The following is a 22,888-nucleotide window of genomic DNA, read 5'->3' as shown; positions in this document are numbered from 1 at the left end:
AAACCACATAAGAAAGTTAAAAACAGGCATCACTTAACCATTCTGTGAAGATGTATTATTAATTTCTTGCGTAGGCCTGGCAGGACGGAATTTTTTTCAGCAGGTGTAGAAAGAGAAGGTGCCGTACCAGTCTTCAGCAATATGATCAAGGAGCAATAAAAATATATTTAAATTATGTCAAATTCCATCTATAGCAGCCACTTAAATTATAACCTTAAGCTCGGTATTAATAACCAACGAATACCGTATTTTTTGCACCACAACACTCACTTTTTTTCCTCCTAGAAAGTAAGGGGAAATGTCTGTGCGTGTTATGGAGGAAATGCCTACGGGTGGCATGCCTACAGATTTTCCTCCTCTAAAAACTACATGCGTGTTATGGTTGGGTGCGTGTTATAGAGCGAAAAATACGGGTAAGTGCATGAGCAAATAAGTCTTGCTTGGGCACAAGTGAGGGGCCACCACTAAAAAGGCCTGTCTTTGTGTCGCAACCATATGCAGCTACATCAGAGGGGGACACACAGAGAATGGGTTCAGGTGAATGCAGGTTCTGTGTTCTCTCTGATATGCTACATGCACTTCCCTGCCTGGTCATGTAAAGATGATTTCTTACTTGCTCCAGGCGAGTGGTTGTTTTCAAGCTTACAAGTAGGGATGCAATAATATTCCTGTAGTTTTATCTGTTCATCAATTCTTGTAGTAGGCTTGGGGGGGGGGAATGCAAATTGCCCATGACCTGGAGCATTTCCTTTTTAGGTCAATCAGTTTGCTGATTTTTTGCCTCATTTACCTGAGCTTATAATATTGCTCGGCGCACCTCATTTTAGGCAGCGAGCCAAGATAATAAGCGCATCCAAATGTGTAATTTTGCACAAAGCAGCCTCTGGTGCCTTTGGGTCCTTTGCAAATAAGCAGGAACAATTTTTAAGGGATGTTTGGACATGCTGGAGACCAGCAAGGTAACTTAAATCAGGAGCAGTACATCAGAAGTACATCAGAATAGGTGTGCACACATGTGATCAGTAGTGGCTGGGGCCCATTTGGACAGGCAGGGAACCCAGACAGTAGGTGGAGCCAGAGGCAATGGCAGGCAGGGCCAACAAATTCTACTTTCATCGCCACCCTCTTCCCTCCTGAGTTCTAGAATCTAGAAGGGCAACGCTGAGACTCAGGAGGTGAAAGCTGTCAGGCAGGGCCACCCCAAAGACCTTTTTGCAAGTAAGAAGGCAGGCAGGTGGGGCATTCACCTTAATGGACCCAGCCTCCACTGGGTGCAATGAAGAGTTTCGTTCCAGGCAGCATTTTCGTTCCAGTTTGGAATTATCATCTTAAGAGCACTCCAAACCCCTGTGCAGAAGGTCAGGGGAAGAAGGGGAAAAAACCTTCCTCTTTTGCTATGCCAGCTTTCAGGTTGAAACACCCTTTGCAGGGATTTCTGCTATTGCCATTGACAATGCAGCTGGCTTCCGGGCGGGTGCATTGATCAACTCCCTCACTGGTTGAGGCAGCACAGTGCAGAGGGACTCCTCCACCTCAACTAAACATCCCCCAGCCTGTCCTAGGCTACGGTCCTAAACACATGTGCTAGGAACATCCTCTGAACTCTGTATTTCTATGCAAGCATGCACGGGACGCGGCTGCTAATGTCACTTATTTCACAGTAGGAGAGTTTGGGCAATTGTATCTTGACTGGTTTGTTCACTTGCACTGCGAAGGGAGGAACAAAGAATTTACTTGGGCAGGCAAAAGGCTTATTCATATTTCTGCTTGCTAAGCCGAGATAAGGATCACTCGGATGTGGTTAACAGGTTACACTGATGCAGGCATTTTGTGCTAAGGAAAAAAACAACAGTGTTTTGGAGGGTAGTAGTGTAAGCAGGTACAGGGTTTTTTTTGGGGGGGAGGGGTTTAGCAGAGCCCAGGCGTATGTCCATTTTAGTTGGAGGTAAGTCCCACTGGGTTCAGTGAGGCCTCATCCTCCGTAATATGTACCACTGCACTTGCACTGTGCAAATATCCTATGCATGTTTTTAAATGTTTTGCTCAATGCAGTTTACTCCCTAGTCAATGTACTTGGGTTTTAGTTTAAATATCTTTTGATCAATAGGGTCAAAAGCCTATGAAATGCTGATGGATATGCAAACCAGTTTTATTCCTGATTAAAACAGCTGCTTTGGACTATTACAAATGCAGTTTTTGGAGACGTCTTGAACTGGCATCATTAGGGCTCCAGAGGGCAACATGCTCTGCTAGCAACTGGTGCTTGGGATCTTTGTACCATGAGATCATATCAAACCACCTCCCAGATATTTAATCTCAGTGACCTGTAAATGCCCAAACAAGTGACCCACACCTTATAATTTTGTGCAATTTGAATTTGATGGTCCCTCTCTCTCTTTTATGACTCTTGAATGCTAACTGCCAACCCTGTGGTTCAAGACCTTGCTGAAAAGGGTGGAGTTAAAGAGCAGTATTACCACCCAGGCAAGAAAAGCCCTTCTAAATTCCATTGATCTCAATGGGAGGATTAAATATGGGCTTAGATTGCTCCGTTTGAGATTGGTGGAACTTGAAAGGCTTGGTTCTCAGTATGTGTTTTCATGGTGAAATGGTCAAATCACTGCTTAGAGAGTATTGTAGTTTAGGAGGAGATGAGAACTAGAGTATAGCTGCTGTAGTAAGCAATTAATTTATTGGTGATTTAGAGAACAAACTTCAGGTTATGTTTTTGAACCTAAGACGAGCCTGCTGGATCAGACCAATAGTCCGTGTAGTCCAGTGGTCAGCAACCTAAGGCCCATGGGCCGGAAGCGGCCCATGAGGGTTTCTTAACCGGCCCATGAGCCGCCCCTGAACCTAGCCGCCTGCTTGGCGAGTCCCCATGCGCTGTGCTAAACTGGCGCAGCACGGCATGGGGACTCTTCTGCGGCTCCAGAAATTGCTTCTGCGCATGCCCATATGCCGGAAATCGCGTCTGCGCATGTCTGCGGCTCTGGAAATCACTTCTGTGCATGCCCAGACACAGGAAATCACTTCTGTGCAGGCGTGATTTTTGGCATCTGGGCATGCGCAGAAGCGATTTCTGGCGCCGCAGACATAACCAGACGCGATTTCCAGCATCACACTGCGCCGGTCGGGCCCACAGAGGATCTCCATGGAAGTGATCTGGCCCATGCACGGGAAGCCTTGCTGACCCCGATGTAGTCTAAGATCCTGTTCCCAGATGCCCGTGGGAAGCCTGCAAGCCGGACATGCATGCAGTAGCACTCTGCCCACTTGTTATTCCCGGGAACTGACATTCAGAGGCGTGCTGCCTCTGACAGTCCAGGTGGGACATTGCTTCCCATTGACAGGAGACCACCTGCTGCTGGTTTGAGCTTCTGAGAACTATAGGCCAAAACATCTGAAAGGCACCAGATTGTGGGATCTAATTCTGAGTAGACTTGTCTAGGATAGTTCTGTAAACACTGGAGCCTGCCTTTGTGATTTGGTGCCCAAAATTTTGTAGGCTGGCCATAGCTCACAAACCTTACCAATTACTTATGAGCTTTGGATAATCTCTCTCTCTTTTTTGTATCTTTTAATATTTGGGGTTAAGCAATGAAAACAGTAGTTGAATGGGGTGCTGATCATACAGAAAGACTCTGTTTATTATCTAGGAACATACCGTACTTTTCCATGTATAAGACTATGTTTTTTCCTTTAAAAATCATGCCAAAAAGTGGGGCTCTCCTTGATTGCTTGCTGCCACGGCTGTCAGCGGCTATTGTGCGTGTTATTGGTTGCTGCGTCAATGGGTGGTGTTGACTGGCTGATGCTCTGGCAGTTGGGCAGGCGATTGGCAGCTTCTGCTGGCGATGGGGACAGATGGGAGGCGGATTTTGCGACGCGGGCAGGCGAGCGATTTTCGGCAATCCCCCCTGAAAAAAGCTCAACAACTCTGTGCCATCTCCCCCCATTTTCTTAAATTTGAGTCCCCCCAAAATAGGGGGTGTCCTATACAGTGGTACCTCGCAAGACGAATGCCTCGCAAGACGAAAAACTCGCAAGACGAAAGAGTTTTTCGTTTTTTGAGTTGCTTCGCAAGACGAATTTCCCTATGGGCTTGCTTCGCAGGACGAAAAATGAAAACGTCTTGCAAGTTTGTTTCCTTTTTCTTAAAACCGTTAATACCCAGGGTGCATTGCTTGAAGAGGTGCAGTTGCGACTTGACTTCGAGGAGCAACTCATAGCACACGGTGTGGTAGCCTTTTTTGAGGTTTTTGAAGACTTTGGTGATTTGAAGACAGTGGTGCTTCGCAAGACGAAAAATTCGCAAGATGAAAAAACTCACAGAACGAATTAATTTCGTCTTGCGAGGCACCACTGTACATGGAGGCGTCTTATAGATGGAAAAGTACGGTATATACTGAGCCAGATTGCTGCTTCGTCTTGCTCAGTATTGCCTATCTAAATTAACTAGGATTTTTGGCAGGGGTTGCTTCCAGTCTTACCTGAAGTTGCCTGGGACTGAACCTGGGATCTTTTGCATTCAAGGCAGAGGCTCTCCCATTGAACTATGGCCCCTTCCCTACAAAGTCTATAAAGTTATTGTACTCCACACACTCGTGCTTAGCATATGAGGGCATTTGTCTGAACACAGCTTATTTCTTTATTTAAATGTAACGGCATTATTCAGTCACTGTAATATTTTCTTCATAACCTTAAATCATTGTCCCTCACATGTTGTTAAGGTTCCTAGCCAGACATTTTCCTGTTCTTTCTGTATAAACCATGAATTGCAGACACTATTGTATTGCGTATTCTCGTGTCTTTTTATAGAATTTATTTTTTGTCCCTCAGGGTGAAGATTTTCCATAAGCTTATCCATAAAAAACACACATAGATCTGTTTCACTGGCAGCCTAAAAACTGTGAACCAGTCAGCTGTAACGAGTTGGCTTTTGTCAAGAAAAAACAACTAATTCTCAGGATTCCCTTTTCCAAGATAGATGAATGTGCTCTGCCCCTGTTGGAGGAAGAGTAAGTTCTGAGCGGTGAAAAAGTCAACACTCAAACTTTCCCCCTTTCTCTCTTTTTTGCTTATATATATAAAAAAGTCACCATCAAGTGGAAATTTGCATAAATGTCCAATCTAACCCAAGTGTTTTTTGTTGGTTTTTTTGGTGTGTGTCTGTGTGTGTATAGGATCTGAAAAGGAAGGAATATTACTTTGATCCAACACACCCAGATGGATGGATTTACTGCTTCTTTAATATTAAAATGTCGACGTATGAAAAAAGTGAGGTTGGCAGGATGAGTCAAGGGTTTCGAATTAACACAGGCTCAACATCCATTGTTTAAACTCCTGAGCCGTTTCAAAATTATGAGCCTCTCTGGAGCAGTTAAAGTGATCCCCCCTAAAAATGAGAATAAAATGAACCTATGAAAACACTTTTTAGCTCTCGATCTTCCTGAGACTTGAGGACAAATTTCTCTCCCAGGAACTTTGTTTAAACATGGACAAAAGTGGGTTCTGTGGGCTTTGGTTTGGCCATACACAGTGGCTGCATTTTGATGGGTCTTACGCTGGCTCTGTTAGTATTGATGTTGCGGAGGTAGTTGGGGAATGTTCTTCGGGGCAGAAGGGTTGGCGCACCCATAGCTCCCCCATAGGTGTTAGAGGGAAGCACCCAGCTCAGTTGGAGAGCACAGATAGTGGGACCAGAAGCAAAAGTGGATGGAGCAACATGTGCAATTCTTAGCTGCTGTATTTCAGATACAAAAAAACTACCAGATGTTTATATGACATTGTCCCCCATCTCTCCATTCTCATCCAGGCAAGCAAGAGATGTCATCACAGTTCAAGGACACGCTCAAGCCTGGCAAAAGCACTTAAGGCAAGCTTCCTTAACCTCGGCCCTCCAGATGTTTTTGGCCTATAACTCCCATGATCCCTAGCTAGCAGGACCAGTGGTCAGGGATGATGGGAATTGTAGTCTCAAAACATCTGGAGGGACGAGGTTGAGGAATCCTGACTACTGGTGGACCTAGGACTACTGGTGGACCAGGGACTGGGCATAAAGATCTCTGGATGAATCACATGATGATGTTTGAATGGGTGGTGTTTATGGGCTGTCAGTCATTCCCTGTCTCCTCCAGAAGGGTGAATTGCCCAGCCTCTGCTGGCACCTTTCCAGACATCCGGCCACAACAAAGTCAGGCATCCCCGACCTGACTGCCTTCTTTCTTAGAACTAGTCTAGAAGGTGGCATTTGGCTATCAACTTACTGCTGCTTAGTCTCAGTGTTAAATAACTCAGCAGGGAGGAAGATGGCTACAGAACTAGAATTGACTCTGCCTGTCATTTGTTATGGCTGCCCCTGTTGTTGGCCTTATACCCAACCAGTCCCAATGAACGCCAACAACCACGAGTCTCAGGTTGACTGTCCCAGGCCAAATGTTTTCTGCGAGGATTGAGCACCCTCCCTGTTGCATCTTGTTCGGTACTTCAAGAGAAAGATACTGCCTTTAAAAATTAGGCAAGACTTTCCAAACCCACACAGCTGCAGCAGTTTCCCCAGGGAAGCAGTCTGTTCTGCAAGGCTGATAGTAGAAAGAGTAACCAGAGTATTAAGTGGAAGGCCAAACTTTGGCTCTGTGTTGATTAGAAAGAAAATCCTGGTTGTAAAAATAAATGAGTTTGATGCATTATTTTCCTAAATATTCTTTCCCCCAACCTGGGCCATAAATCTATTTTATGGTTCGCATGAGAGAGGGTGGAGAAACTCCTTTTTTATGTAATCTTCCCAGAAACTGAAAGGCACATGAGTTGGAATGCTCATCCAAAAATGCGCAGCCAGATTAGTCTTTTCATTATTTTCCTTAGCCCAACAGTATTTCACTTCATTTAGCCACTGGCTGACAAAGCTTGAGCTTGCTCCATGTTTTTCTGTATCACAGTTGGGGGACCCATAAGCCTTCCAGATGTTGTCGGCCTCCATCTCCCATCAGCCGTGGGCCTCCAAATGCAGTTGGACTTCATCTGTTCCGGTCCAGCATGGTTGGGGATGTGGGGAGTTTCAGTCCCGCAACATCTGGAGAAGCCCAGGTTCCCCATCCTTGGTCTTCCATTGATTCTCATCTAGTGGGTCACAAGCTACACTGGGGTCGCATGCTGGTTTAAGGTGACTGACCAGTGGAACTCGCTCCCACAGGAAACAGTAATGCCCACCAGCCTAGGTGGCTTTAGACGAGGATTAGACGAATTCATGGAGGAAAAGACTTTCAATGGCTATTAGCCATGATGGAGGCAACATCTTTTCTGAATGCCAGTTTCTGGAAACTGCAGACAGGGAGGGTGCTCTTGTCCCCAGGTTCTGCTTGTGGGGTTTTTCCTAGGTATCTGGTTGGCCTCTGTGAAAACAGGATCCTGGACTAGATGGGCCATTGGTCTGACCAAGCGGGGTCTTCTTACATTATGTAACCTTAGATATTTTCTTTCTTAAATATTTTTTGATGATGATGAGGAGACAGTAAGAGATGGGACGTGCTTAAATGCTTAAAAGGGGATCCCATGATGAAGATGGACCCCTGGTCTTAGAAAGTCAAAAGCTATTCATCCAAACTTGTTGCTTTCAAAGTCTGAAGTCGCTGCTCGATGGAAACACGAGGCCTTTCCTAATCGCTCTTTGAACGTGTGCATTCATTAATACAGTGGTACCTCAGGTTACATACGCTTCAGGTTACATACGCTTCAGGTTACAGACTCCGCTAACCCAGAAATAGTACCTCGGGTTAAGAACTTTGCTTCAGGATGAGAACAGAAGTCGTGCAGCAACGGCACAGCGGCAGCAGGAGGCCCCATTAAGTTAAAGTGGTGCTTCAAGTTAAGAACAGTTTCAGGTTAAGAACAGACCTCCAGAACGAATTAAGTTCTTAACCCGAGGTACCACTGTACAAGTGTTTTCCTTGTCCTAATGAATCATCCTGACACTGTGTGTTGTGATGGATTGTCTTGGGATAATTTGCCTACTTCTTAATATTATAGGTGTTTCGTTACACTTTGGGCCCAAGTGACTGCCAGTTTTCACACCTGGGCGAGGGTGTTGCCAGCTGAGCGGTTCATCCTTGTCATGCCATTAATTATCCTTGGAGAAGCTCAGGAGCAGGGCTTAGCAAACTTTTTCAGCAGGTGGTCGCTCCAGTGTCCCTCAGACCTTGTGGGGGGGCAGACTATATTTTTTGGGGGGGAGGTGAACGAATTCCTATGGCCCACAAATAACCCAGAGGTGCATTTTAAATAAAAGGACACATTCAACTCATGTAAAAACACGCTGATTCCTGGACCGCCCGTGGGCCGGATTTAGAAGGCGATTGGGCCGGATCCGGCCCCCGGGCCTTAGTTTGCCTACCCATGCTCAGGAGTGTGCTTCTCCCCTCACCCTTTTCACTTTAGGAACTTTTTTGGGGATAACCTTTGAGAAGCCAGGCTCATATCTCTTTCTCAGGTGTCTCTATTTGCTTTATCAGACGTTCAGAAATCAGAAACCCAACCATAGAATTGACATTGCCAGCATAAGTTGACTGAGCATAGAGGCGATGAGGCCTAAAAAGACTTCTGATATGACCGGTGTTTGGAACAACTTTTGTAACTACAGTGGTACCTCGGGTTAAGTACTTAATTCGTTCCGGAGGTCCGTACTTAACCTGAAACTGTTCTTAACCTGAAGCACCACTTTAGCTAATGGGGCCTCCTGCTGCTGCTGTGCCGCCGGAGCCCGATTTCTGTTCTCATCCCGAAGCAAAGTTCTTAACCCGAGGTACTATTTCTGGGTTAGCAGAGTCTGTAACTTGAAGCATCTGTAACCTGAAGCGTATGTAACCCGAGGTACCACTGTACTCTGAAGTAACTGAGTAGTTTCAGCTACATATGTCACCTTGAGCACATTGGTGGCAGGCTGGCTTAAACAAATGAATAAAGCACATGTTACGAGGCAAACACAGGGTTCTTTATGTAAGGGCCTGGGAAGGCTGGGCCAAGAGATTTTGCTGCCTGAGGCAGAAGAACAAATGTCACAACTCCCCGCAAAAGTTCATAGTAAGTCCCCAGGTTTTGGCACCTGAGGCCACCTACCCCTACCCTCAGAAGTAAAAATATAGTGGTAATAAATTTGCCCTTTCATGATGCCAAAAACCAGTTGCCCAAGGCGGCCTCCTGACTCTGTCTAATAGTTGGGCCGGCTCAGGCCAAGGCATTTGAAAGAGATAATTGGTAGGGAAGAAGAGGATATTTAGTCTTCTCCCCCTACCCCTAGCTACCAAGTCTCCCCTGCAGATTTGCTCTCCCACCCTTGCCCATTTTAGCCCATTCTTCCTGTGGCGGCTTGGCGATCAGAAGTAAGCCCAGCTGAGGGGAAAGTGTGTTTGAGGCTGGAGCATATGTGCAGATGAGGTTGATGTGGTGGTGCGGGGGAGGGTTAAGCTCCGCCCACCCACCAGTTCTCACTGACAAATGCCCCGCCCCCACGTGGGCGCTCCCTTGGCAAGTGCAGGTTTGGGAATGCAAGCCGTTCCGCCTGAAGAGCTTAAGCCAAAGGCTTATTACATGCATATTTCCTGAGATCATCCTTTCAGATACTTGAAGCAATTTATTTTTATGAGTCAAGAGATGTGATGATGAGGGATCCGGTCTCTGCATAGGACAAACCTTCCAACATCTTGAATGCCTTCCGAACAACTTCAGATGGATGCATTCCAGAATCCCTTTTGTTTTTTAAAAAATGTATATGATACCCGTCAAGTAGTACAGTTAATGGAAATCGAAAGCAATGGACCAATAACAAAACAGGGTTGTAAGGTGGTGATATGTTTGCCATCTCCAAATATCTGAAGGTCCGTCACATGGAAGATGGGAAAAACTAGGGTATTTTTGTTGCTTCAGAGCAGGGGTCAGCAAAATTTTTCAGCAGGGGGCCAGTCCACTGTCCCTCAGACCTTGTGGGGGGCTGGATTATATTTTGGAGCGGGGGGGGGACGAATTGCCCCACAAATAACCCAGAGATGCATTTTAAATAAAAGGACACATTCTACTCATGTAAAAACACACTGATTCCCGCACCATCCACGGGCCGCATTTAGAAGGCGATTGGGCTGGATCCAGCCCCCAGGCCTTAGTTTGTGCCTACCCATGCTTCAGAGGATATGAACTATAACAATGGATTCTTATTACAGTGGTACCTCAGGTTAAGTACTTAATTCGTTCCGGAGGTCCGTACTTAACCTGAAACTGTTCTTAACCTGAAGCACCACTTTAGCTAATGGGGCCTCCTGCTGCTGCCGCGCCACCGGAGCACGATTTCTGTTCTCATCCTGAAGCAAGGTTCTTACCCTGAAGCACTATTTCTGGGTTAGCAGAGTCTGTAACCTGAAGCATATGTAACCTGAAGCGTATGTAACCTGAGGTACCACTGTACAAGAAAGAAGATTCCAACTTAACATTAGGAAGACAATACTGACAGTGAGAGCTGTTTGACAGTGGAATGGTTTACCTTGGAAGGTGGTGGGCTTACCTTCCTGGAGGTTTCTAAACAGAGGTTGGAAGGCCATCTGCCAGGGATTCTTAAGCTGTGATTCCTGCATACCAGGTAGTTGGACTAGACTTCCAACCCTTCAGTTACATGAGTCTTTGGACAAACAGGCCAAACCTTACGCCAAAGAATAAACGGACATAAATCTGACATCAAGAATCACAAAACAGAGAAACCAGTAGGAGAACACTTCAATCTCCCAGGACATTCTATACAAGATCTCAAAGTAGCTGTTTTACTACAAAGGAATTTCAGAAATAGACTGGAAAGAGAAGCTGCTGAATTACAACTCATTACCAAACTTAAAACCATGGAGAGACCTGGTCTGAACAGAGACATTGGATTCTTATCTCATTATACATGACTAAGCCATTTTTCACCTTCTCACCCCTTGCCTTTTCCTGTAAGACCTATTGCAGTCGTTAAGAGTCGTCAACAGGCTAATCTCAGCTACCTGCCAATCTCCCATTCCCACCACCCTTCTGAGTAATACCCCTCCCCACCTTCTCACTATATAGAAGGATCTGGCAACTTCTGTTTCAGTGTATCTGAAGAAGTGTGCATGCACACGAAAGCTCATACCAAGAACTAACTTAGTTGGTCTTTAAGGTGCTACTGGAAGGAATTTTTTTCTTTAAATATAGTTATTATATATACTGCTAGAAAACAGAGGTAGATGTCAGGGTGGAGAAACATCTCCTGCCAGCAAGGTAAAGCATGTAACGGATCGATAAATCATCAATCAACACCCAAGCATCTGTCCTGCCTGCGGAACTGAATGAAGCGAGGAAGAATGGAAAACTTGGGCAGAATGCAAATGCTGACACTGTGGACATACACGAGCATTTGAAATCTTCTTTCTCCCAACTAGTTTTTGGTGCTGTTCCATAGCGGGTGGAGGCGGAATTAATTGTTCTTTAATTGCAGTGGGGTGATAGGGCTTGGCTTCTTACGCACACCCTGCCATGCTTATCCCGCGGCTAACCTCTCTGAAGATTGAAGATAAGCTTCCGAGTTTGTTCCTAAGAATGGGTGAGACTGTCACATATGCAAGGCCTGTGCCACAAAGCCGTCAATCTGGACTAGTTAGATTTGGCCCTGCTCTTCTGCCTCCGGTGGAGCTAAGTCCAGGGCCTAATGTGTCCTAGTTTTGTATTCAAATCCATCTTTGTTTCATCCTGGCAATCATAGAATCATAGAATCATAGAGTTGGAAGAGACCACAAGGGCCATCGAGTCCAACCCCCTGCCAAGCAGGAAACACCATCAGAGCACTCCTGACATATGGTTGTCAAGCCTCTGCTTAAAGACCTCCAAAGAAGGAGACTCCACCACACTCCTTGGCAGCAACTTCCACTGTCGAACCGCTCTTACTGTCAGGAAGTTCTTCCTAATGTTTAGGTGGAATCTTCTTTCTTGTAGTTTGGATCCATTGCTCCGTGTCCGCTTCTCTGGAGCAGCAGAAAACAACCTTTCTCCCTCCTCAACCCTTGATGGCACAGGAATATAGTGCACTACCATTTCCCAGGTCAGATGGGTCATCTTGCCCAGCAGAGTTGGCCTTGGATGGCAGGGTTTCTGGCAAAAGCCCTTTCCCATTTCCTGCTACTGGGTCTTCCTTTTTGTTTTTTAAACTGTAGAAGACTGCGATGAACCTGGGACTTTCTTCCTTCTTCTCGTCGCATAGAGCCAAGATCTGTTGGCTCCTAGCAATCTTCTCCTTTTTGTTTTCATTTACGAAGTGTTGGATAGGATGAAAGCATTCTCTGCAAATCCAAGCGAATCCCTTAGACACATTTTATTTTCTCATGGCCGTATAACAAGCTTCCCAGGATAACAAATCATTTTGTTTCAAGTGAGCAAAGTAATCCTTTTTTGAAAGAGAGAGGGAATCCAGGAATTGGCATGTATATGGAACATCCAGGTTGACTGCTCATCCGAGATTAAAAGGAAACTGCTGGAGTTGTTATCTCAGAAGGCTTTCATTCATCCTTCTAATTGTCTTCCTCCTTGGCATATGACACCTCCTTCGCTCTTGCGCTTAGCAGTGAGTTCATGGATTTGGACTCTAAAACCTCAAAATGTCTGGGGCATTGTGGAAAAAGTGGCCTACCTCGGACCGATTTGTGTTTTTCTTTTCTCCGTGTTCTGTTCTCTGTTTTTGTTTTTTATAAAGTTGACATTGGAGGAGCCTCTTTTCTCAATTTAACAATTAAAGGACTCGGTTGTTTCCTCTTCCATTCATGGAAGAAAAGCTTTTTATAGCAAGTTTTTCCATTTGCGATCGCACTTCCTTGCGAGACCTCCATCCTCCCCAAACAAAACGATCGGAAACTTTCTCTCGCATTCCTAAATGTTGGGTCTGCTCATAAAAATGACTCCCTTTCCAGCTTGGAGACTTATCTTCTGGTGTGTTACTTGTTGCTTATTTCCCTGTATCTGATTTTGTTTTTCAATGCAGAGGTTTAATGAGTTTACAGATTGGAATGGGTAGACTTGTACAAACCCATGCTCGGTTGATCTTCTGAATATCCAAGATTTATTAGCGGGGTGGGTGGGTGTGAAAATTAATTGGTTTGCCTTTTTAAAAAAAATGTATTTGTCTTACATAACCCCATTAAATTTACTGTAATTAGTAATTATTAAAATTAGTTGATAGGTTAATTAGGATTCTCCCTGTAGGGATGAACAGCTAGGCACATTGCCTTGACACCCATGAGCGAGTTCAGTTAAAAGGCAGCACTTAAATCACATAATTTGTAGGCTCTTCTCCCATCTGTGAACCAGGGAAGTGCCAGATGCCACAAGGCAGGCATAGGCAAACTCAGCCCTCCAGATGTTGTGGGACTCCAGCTCCCATCAGCCTCAGCCAACATTGCCAACGGTCAGGGATGATGGGTGCTGTAGTCCAGGAACATTTGGAGCAGGGTCTCCAGCTGGTTTTTGGACTGCAGCGCCCATCATCCTGAGCTAGCAGGACCAGTGGTCAGGGATGATGGGAATTGTAGTCCAAAAACAAGCTGGAGACCCAAGTTTGGGAAACCCTGATCTAGAGGGCCACAGGTTCCCATCTGTGCCATAAGGGTGTGAGTGAGAAATCAGGGCCTGGCTCCATGCATGTAGCAGAATGAGGAGTGGCATGCATTGCACCATGGCAAATGAGAGACCTTGAGGACTTCCTGATCCCTGATGTCCCTGCCCGATCCCTGCTAAATAAGAGCAAAGCATTTTTCCACTTGCATAATGGAGATGTTTTCTGCTGAGGCTCCATAAAACTGCTGTTGGGAAGGTTATTTAGGTAGCGTCCTTAATTGCAAGTAGCAAAACTGCGGTGGAAACTTTGAATCTATCATTAAGAGTTTAATCACGCTTCCTCATGCTCCAGATCCGGGAGATCAAATGTTTACATCTTCATCTGTCAGCCAGCTGCATGGCGAGTTATTGCAGCATGTTTCTTAAGTGTCACTTTCTATTAAGTAACGTTTCAGTTTGGTTTGCCAGTTGTTTGTAGCTCTGGCGTAGTTATGTGGTGGGTGTGGAACCTTTAACGCAGCCTAGGTTGAAATTCTGCATAGAGGGGTGTTGGCAGGATTTCTGGCAGAGGGAGCTAGCCGTCTAATCTGTGCTGCAGCGCCCCCTGCCAGGGTGGCCAGAAGTGGTACTGCGGCTCATCTCTCTTGGCTCGCCTCCCCTTGTTTTTGCCTGATCACCAGCTGCCAGCCTGCCTTTGCGCTAGGGTGGCCACTAAATGCATCACCCCCAAAAGAGGAGAAAAGGAGGCAGATTTGCATATGCTAATTTTTATATGCAGGTGCAAACTAAGAAGCTTCAAAAGAGAACTGAGAAGTTAAAGAAATCTCACCATAATGGGAAAAGACCGTGACTGAGTGAGCCACATGCTTGCTTAGTCTGTTGCTCACTGTTGATGGAAAACTTTATTTATTAAATTTAAATACAACACATAAAAAGTGCTTTTGAAAGAAAGTAAAGAAAGAAGGGGGGGGGGAGGAATTTTTTTGATAAAGACCCCTGCTCTCACTTCGTGGAGTTCTTCATCTTTAAGCCAAAGGAGACCGCTCTTCATTTCTTGCCTGGCTTCCCAACACGGACATTGCTGCAAGTAACCGGGAAGGGCAGGCTGGGCGAGAGTGTCCGATTGGCTTTGCCGCTGCACTAGTGCCATTCTAGCCTCACCACTGCCTCGCCCCCTCTCTCTTGGTTACCAGCAGCAACCTCCATATTGGGAAAGCAGCTAAACAACACTCCCCCCCCCTGCCCTACTAATGACCAAAATTCTGCTTCGACCATGTCACTGTCTCCGATCCTGCTGTGTCCTCCGTGTTGGGTCTGCACCAGTGCCGGATTTACGTGTAAGGTAAACAAGCTATACCAGGGGTTTCCAACCAGTAGATCGTGATCTAACGGTAGATCCCCAGCTGATCCTGGTAGATCGCGGGATCCTTATCGTGAACAAAAAGTTATGGGGGAAAGCTAAAAAACTGTGCAATCCTCCCCCCAGAAAGCTCAACAACTCTGGGCAATCCACTCACCCCATGCACACTCCTCCTCCCCCAATGTCAATGGGTAGATCACTGCCAGTTTTTTTATACTGCAAGTAGATTGCAGTCTCTTGGGAGTTGGACATGCCTCAGCTATAGCCTAGGGTCCCACTCTCTTGGGCCCCCCAAAAAAATTTCAAGGAAAAAAAACCTGGATATAAATTTCCAAAATATAAGATAAAAATAAAATAAGACCTACATTCAGCAACAGTGTTTTGTGTTGTGTTGGTTCCTGTGATGTAAGTAATGGGCCCCGTCTGCTAGCCTGCTCCCTAAAATATCCCTGGTTTGCTTGTTTCTATATACAGTGGTACCTCTGGATACGAACGGGATCCGTTCCAGAGCCCCGTTCGCATCCTGAAGTAAACGTAAGGCGCGTCTGCGTGGGTTGCGTTTCACCGCTTCCATGCGCATGATGTCATTTTGAGCGTCTGCGCATGCGTGAGTGGCGAAACCCGGAAGTAATGCGCTCCGTTAGTACCGGGTCACCGCGGAGCGCAACCCAAAAATATTCATCCTGAAGCTACTTCAGCCTGAGGTATGACTGTACAGTGGTGCCCCGCAAGACGAATGCCTCTCAAGACGGAAAACTCGCTAGACGAAAGAGTTTTCCGTTTTGGAGGTGCTTCGCAAAACGAATTTCCTATGGGCTTGCTTTGCAAGACGACAATGTCTTGCGAGTTCCTGCTGGTCCCCCCCCCCCCTTTCTAAGCCGCTAAGCCGCTTATCAGCTGATCCGATCAGCGGATAAGCCGCTAAAAGCCGCTAATAGCGCTAATCCGCTAATCCTTCAATGGGCTTGCTTTGCAAGACGAAAAAACCGCTAGACGAAGAGAATCACAGAACGGATTCTTTTCATCTTGCGAGGCACCACTGTATAGGGAGCTTACATTCTGCATGTGCAAATGGCTTTAGATACCCATTAGGTCCATAAATTACCTTATAGCATATATTCAACACAGAAAAGCAGCGACAATTTGTTGTTGACAAAGGACAGTTGGACATTAAGGGCCCCATTGCCATCAGTAGCTTAGGGCCTCATCAAACCTAAATCTGGCCCTAGTCTGCACAGCCATTCCTTTTCCCCCTCCCAGAGTAACAGCTAAACAAGTGATTGCTAGACTTTTCTTTATGGATTGACTAGTCAAGGCGTGAGCAAGGCAAATTTTGTGGCTTCTGCATTTGGACCTTTTTCCAGAGCTCTGTGCAGCTGCCACATTGCCCCTCTACGCCTTAAAGTCTTGATCCAGGCCAGGGGTCAGCAAACATTTTCAGCAGGGGGCCGGTCCACTGTCCCTCAGACCTTGTGGGGGGCCATACTATATTTTGGGGGAAGGAAATGAACGAATTCCTATGCCCCACAAATAACCCAGAGATGCATTTAAAATAAAAGCACACATTCTACTCATGTAAAAACACCAGGCAGGCCCCACAAATAACCCAGAGATGCATTTTAAATAAAAGGACACATTCTACTCATGTAAAAACACACGGATTCCCGGACCGTCCGCAGGCCGGATTTAGAAGGTGATTGGGCCAGATCCGTCCCTGGGCCTTAGCTTGCCTACCCATGATCTAGGCCAATCACGAATATTTCAGAGAAAATCTTGCTTGCTGACGATCATTACTTTTAAATGAAGTTTAATAGGGCATTTAGAAGGGCCTTCTCAGCAGTTCCGCCCTCCCTGTGGAACGCCCTCCCATCAGATATCAAGGAGATAAAAGAACTACAAACTTTTAGAAGACATCTGAAGGCAGCCCTGTATTGGGAGGTTTTTTTAATGTTTGACGTTTTATTATGTTTTTATATGTGCTGGAAGCTGCTCAGAGTGGTTGGGGAAACCCAGCCACATGGGCGGGGGTATTATTATTATTATTATTATTATTATTATTATTATTATTATATCATGTTGCTCGGCCCATCGCCTCTTGTAGCAGTTTCAGGAGCTGGGGTTCTCACAAACAGAGGGTGGCATAATTGTTGCTTCTTTGTATGCAAAGGAGCTTGCAATTAATGAGCTTGAAGTTGGTTTGCCTGTCGCTGAAATGTTTTTGGTACCACTGCGGCTTAATGAATTACGGGGAATGTTTCATTTTTCTTTTATTGTGCCAAAAAAGCATAACAAATCCAAAAGCCCCAAATGCATCTAGGAGCACTAGCTGCAAACTTTGGGGTGTTTGAGTAGGTGTAATAAGATCACACAGACACATTCCATACCAAGGCCCTCCAGGGAATTGCAAATGTAGCAGAACTAGCAAAATACCTAAAAAGTTCAGCCCCCATAAACCAGCCAAGTTCCATAAAGATTATATAAGTGTGTGTGTGTAATGGTGGCTTCTACAAAGGCAATTAAATGCATAGTTTATAGCTAATGCCCAAAATATCCAATTTACTTTTAAAAAGGAGTCGTGTTGCCAAATCATAAATGCAGACCAATAAGCAAACAGAGCCAAAGTTTGCTGTATCTCTAATCATCCCCCCAAACCCTATAAGACAGAGAGGTCTATAGAGGAAACCTATAGGGCAGGAGTGAGGGAACCTGTGGCCCTCTAAATGTTCTGCGGGAGAATATTCAGACTGATGATTGTGAGCGCCAACATGCCCTACAGCAGCCTTCCTCAACATTGTGCCCTCTAGAGGTTGTTGAATGATAAATCCCTTCATCCCTGATCATTGGCCATGCTGTCTGAGACTGATAGGAGTTTGGTACCCTGTCCACAGGGTACCAAAATGGGGAAAGACTGATGTAGAAGAGCACTTTGGACTAGGCCATGGCAGGCTTGGGTTCTGCACTCAACCATGAAATGCAACGAAAGTTGCCTTAGGCCAATCACACACACACACACACACACACACACACACACACACAGCCTAACCTGCCTCACAGGGTTGTTGTGAGACTAAAATAGGGTGGTATATATACCGGCGTTTGTCCACAGACAGCTTTTCCTGGTCGTGTGGTCAGCAGGACTAAACCGCTTCTGGTGCAATGGAACACCGTGACGAAAACCAGAGCGCATGGAAACGCCGTTTACCTTCCTGTAGCAGCGGTACCTATTTATCTAGTTGCACTTTGTGCTTTCAAACTGCTAGGTTGGCAGGAGCTGGGACAGAGCAACGGGAGCTCACCCTGTCGTGGGGATTTGAACTGCCGACCTTCTGATCAGCAAGCCCAAGAGGCTCAGTGGTTTAGACCACAGCGCCACCCGCGTCCATAAATTACCTATAAATAAATATAGCCCGCAATGTCAGGTTTTCCGTTTCATTCATTAGTCTGGTCAGGTTAAAAGCAAATATATCTAATTATTAGTTTTAGGGGATTATCTGCATATATGTCTCTTTACCTGTGCATTTTGCTGGTATAATTATTGAGCATTATTTTCTGGGTGGGGGGCGGAATCTCTTATCATTGTTAAATGCATTTTTGTTTCAGAATTATTATTATTCATCCTCCCTTCATCCTAAGATCACAGGGCAGGTTACAACCTAAGAACACAATATTAAATTATGTCTCGTGTAATTTAATGGGAACATATAGTTTTGGAGCAAGACCAGGTAAATGATCATAGGATTGCAGCCTCAGATCTCATTGAAAAATCATTGAGGCTTAAGTGAGGCTTAGTTTTTTTGCACTGATTTGAAATGGCAAGAAAGCATAAGTAACTTAGACTGAGTTCAGTCCATTCATGAGGTGGTGGTGGGGGGGGAGCAGTTTGCAAGCATAAACTCCATACATTGATGTGGGGGGGGGGACTTCCCTAACCTCACTCAGAAAGAATGTATTACAAGATCTAATGTGCTTGGCACAAAGTACAACCATAAACCCTTTACATAAGGAATTTACATGTCCATAAGATTTTGCAATAGAGCTCCAGTTATTCAGTATATAATTATTTGTCTCAAGACTTTTTAATATTTGAGGGCACTAAACAATGAGCATTTTTTAAAAGGGCCTCTCCTGCAAAGCACGTGAATAATGTAATCACACATAGTTCCAGTTCTACAGAAGCACGAGTCCATTTATGCACTGTTTTACCTACGAAGAAATAGCCATTATATAGAAAAATACAGTGGTGCCCCGCAAGACAAATGCCTCGCAAGACGGAAAACTCGCTAGACGAAAGAGTTTTCCATTTTGGATGTGCTTCGCAAAACGAATCTCCTATGGACTTGCTTCGCAAGACGAAAATGTCTTGCGAGTTCCTGCGGGGTTTTTTTCCTCCCCCCCCTTTTTCTAAGCCGCTAAGCCGCTTATCAGCTGATCCGATAAGCTGATAAGCCGCTAAAAGCCGCTAATAGCGCTAATCCGCTAATCCGTCAATGGGCTTGCTTCGCAAGACAAAAAAACCGCTAGACGAAGAGAATCACAGAACGGATTCTTTTCGTCTTGCGAGGCACCACTGTACACAGGTCATAATGTAAGAAGGATGGTCTTGTTCTGTGAATGAGCTTTGAGCTCATCCCCTCTGCCCTCCCCTCTCTTCCTCTGTTGCAATTTCGCGGAGGAGATTGGAGGCTTTTGCTTCTGTTTTAAACCAACGCGGGTCAGTCTTTGTTAAGATTTACTGTAACAAACCAACTTCAGACTCGAGTTAGTTAGGCTGGCTTGTTTCAGTAAAACTATACAGTCGTACCTTGGTTTTCAAACAGCTTAGTTCTCGAACGTTTTGGCTCCCGAACGCCGGTTTGCAAACCATTTTTGGAAGCCGAACGTCTGACGGGGCTTCCGACTGGCTGCAGGAACTTCCTGCAACCAATCAGAAGCTGCGCTTTGGTTTCCAAACGTTTTGGAAGTCGAACGGACTTCCGGAACGGATTCCGTTCGACTTCCGAGGTACGGCTGTAGTTGAGTTCAATCATAATTTAGGGTGTGAGCATAACAGTAAACTATGGTTAATCAAAAATGGAAGTGAAAACCTCCAGGCCCCTCCACACTCGTATGGAGGAGGGAGTTTGTGAATTAGAGGCTCATTCATTTAATGATATTTTATTCTTAAGTTTGAATGCAGCCAGTGGTGGACTAATCCATGGGCGTGGGGCAGAAGGAAAACAAACCCAGAAAACACTTCCTCCTAGACAGGAAGAGCCATAAAGAGTTTCCTGTTTGTTCCTTGGGCAAACATCCCATCGCAGGGTGGTACTCATGGGTCTGGTATGTTTCACTGTGTGCATCAGCTCTGGCTCCTGGCTTCGTTTTTTGGATTGGACCTTCCCTCACCCCCTGGAATAGCTTCTGGATTTTGACACCCTTGACTGATGCCTACAGTTCAGTTTGGGTGACCCAAATCTCCTACCTAAGAGCCTGGCTCTCCACTGCCAGTCAGATTGGACAATACTGGGCTGGGTGGACAAATTATCTAACTTTTGTAAGGCAACTGTCCTGTAGGGGTCGGATTCTGCACATGATTTGTTATGCCTCTTGCTGTCAAAAGGCTCCTTTGCTCACCCAGCTGGTTTCTCTCATCTAGAGCAGAGCAGTGTCTTTCAAGGAAGTTCCAGTCTTGCCGCCTCTAGGGGAGTTCTGCAAACTTTTTTGTAACGGACCTCGTCGGAAGGACAGAAAGATAGGCAGGGGGAAAGGACAGAAATATCACCGGAGAAGGGACACATCAGAAGAGGGTTTTCTCATACAGTGGTACCTCGGGTTACAGACGCTTCAGGTTACAGACTCCACTAACCCAGAAATTGTACCTCGGGTTAATAACTTTGCTTCAGGATGAGAACAGAAATCGCGCAGTGGCAGTGGAAGGCCCCATTAGCTAAAGTGATACATCAGGTTAAGAACAGTTTCAGGTTAAGAACGGACCTCCAGAACGAACTAAGTTTTAAACCCAAGGTACCACTGTATCTTCCATGGCTCCACACCTGGCTTTAGGCCGGTAAAAGAAGGCAGTGGTTCACTTCTGGCCTTCTGCAATTTGGCTTTATTAACAAAGACAACATTAAAATGTGTTATGAAAAATTGTTCTGCAAAAGCAGGCACGTTAGGCAAATTTGAGTACCAAATGTGTACTGAAAGGAGAAATGCACACTGAAAAGAGGGCTTAGAAAAAAAAAAAGCAAAGAGGCATCAAAATGCATACAACTGAACTTAAGATTTGCAGAATGAGAAACTGGGAGGAACTTGACAGACGAGCCCATTCCCAGTAATCTTGCTACTTATTGCCTTTTGAAGGACACATTTTTTATTATTTTTATTTGCCAGCAGTTGACATGGAGTTTGTTTGTTTATTTTATTGCCTTTAGATCCTGTCTTTTATCCAAGGAGCTCAATATAGTTCTCCCCACTCCTCATTTAATCCCCGCAACAGCCCTGTGAGGTAAGTACAGTGGTGCCCCGCAAGACGAATGCCTCGCAAGATGGAAAACTCGCTAGACGAAAGAGTTTTCCGTTTTGGAGGTGCTTTGCAAAACGAATCTCCTATGGGCTTGCTTCGCAAGACGACAATGTCTTGCGAGTTCCTGCTGGTCTTCCCCCCCCCCTTTTTCTAAGCCGCTATGCCGCTTATCAGCTGATCCGATCAGCAGATAAGTAGCTAAAAGCTGCTAAAAGCCGCTAATAGCGCTAATCCGCTAATCCGTCAATGGGCTTGCTTCGCAAGACGAAAAAACCGCTAGACGAAGAGAATCACAGAACGGATTCTTTTCGTCTTGTGAGGCACCACTGTAAGGCTGAGAGGCAGTAACCACAGCCAAAGGTCACCCAGTGACCTGCATAGCTGAGGAGGGATTTGAACCCTGATCTCCCAGGCCCTAGTCCAAGACTTTAGCCCCTCTGCCACACTGGCTGTGATGGAGTTGCACTTTACTTCAATTTTGTGGTTAAAATATTGGCTACGATCCTGCGCGCAGTTAAGCACGCTTTAGCTTATTGATTTAAATAGGCTGAAGAACACCTAACCTCTTGCTGAATTGTGGTTCTCACGCTGCCTTAAAGTTTTCGTCTGCGTGGGTTGTGAACGTGATCCGTGCGGGAGGCACGTTCACAACCCACAGCACCGCGTCTGTGCATGCGTGGGTTGTGATTTGGCGCTTAATAATAATAATAATAATAATAATAATAATTTATTATTTATACCCCGCCCATCTGGCTGGGTTTCCCCAGCCACTCTGGGCGGCTTCCAAAAGAATATTAAAATACTATGATACATCAAACATTAAAAGCTTCCCTAAACAGGGCTGCCTTCAGATGTCTTCTAAAAGTCTGGTAGTTGTTGTTCTCTTTGACATCTGGTGGGAGGGCGTTCCACAGGGAGGGTGCCACTACTGAGAAGGCCCTCTGCCTGGTTCCCTGTAACTTGGCTTCTCGCAGTGAGGGAACCGCCAGAAGGCCCTCGGTGCTGGACCTCAGTGTCCGGGTAGAACGATGGAGGTGGAGACGCTCCTTCAGGTATACTGGACCGAGGCCGTTTAGGGCTTTAAAGGTCAGCACCAACACTTTGAATTGTGCTCGGAAACGTACTGGGAGCCAATGTAGGTCTTTCAAGACCGGTGTTATATGGTCTCGGCGGCCGTTCCCAGTCACCAGTCTGGCTGCTGCATTCTGGATTAGTTGTAGTTTCCGGGTCACCTTCAAAGGTAGCCCCACGTAGAGCGCATTGCAGTAGTCCAAGCGGGAGATAACGCTTCTGCGCATGCGTGAGCACCAAAACCCAGAAGTTACCCGTTCTGGTATTTCCGGGTTCGGCGCGGTGCGCAACCCAAAAACACGCAAGCTGAAGCGTCTGTAACCCGAGGTATGACTGTATTTTGATTATGTGTG

General features: G+C 45.7%; 1 protein-coding gene across 4 annotated transcripts in view; it reads left to right on the top strand.

Moving 5' to 3' along the window:
- GNB1L (G protein subunit beta 1 like) overlaps positions 1-22,888 on the top strand; it is a 92,601-nt gene that overhangs the window by 4,139 nt on the left and 65,574 nt on the right. The gene's annotated exons all lie outside the window — the stretch shown is intronic.

Source organism: Podarcis liolepis (assembly GCF_965112155.1).
Source record: "Podarcis liolepis genome assembly, chromosome: 15".
NCBI classification, from domain to species: Eukaryota; Metazoa; Chordata; class Lepidosauria; order Squamata; family Lacertidae; genus Podarcis; species Podarcis liolepis.
Note: the sequence above shows the minus strand (reverse complement) of the source record. Positions and strands in the feature narration are given on the sequence as shown.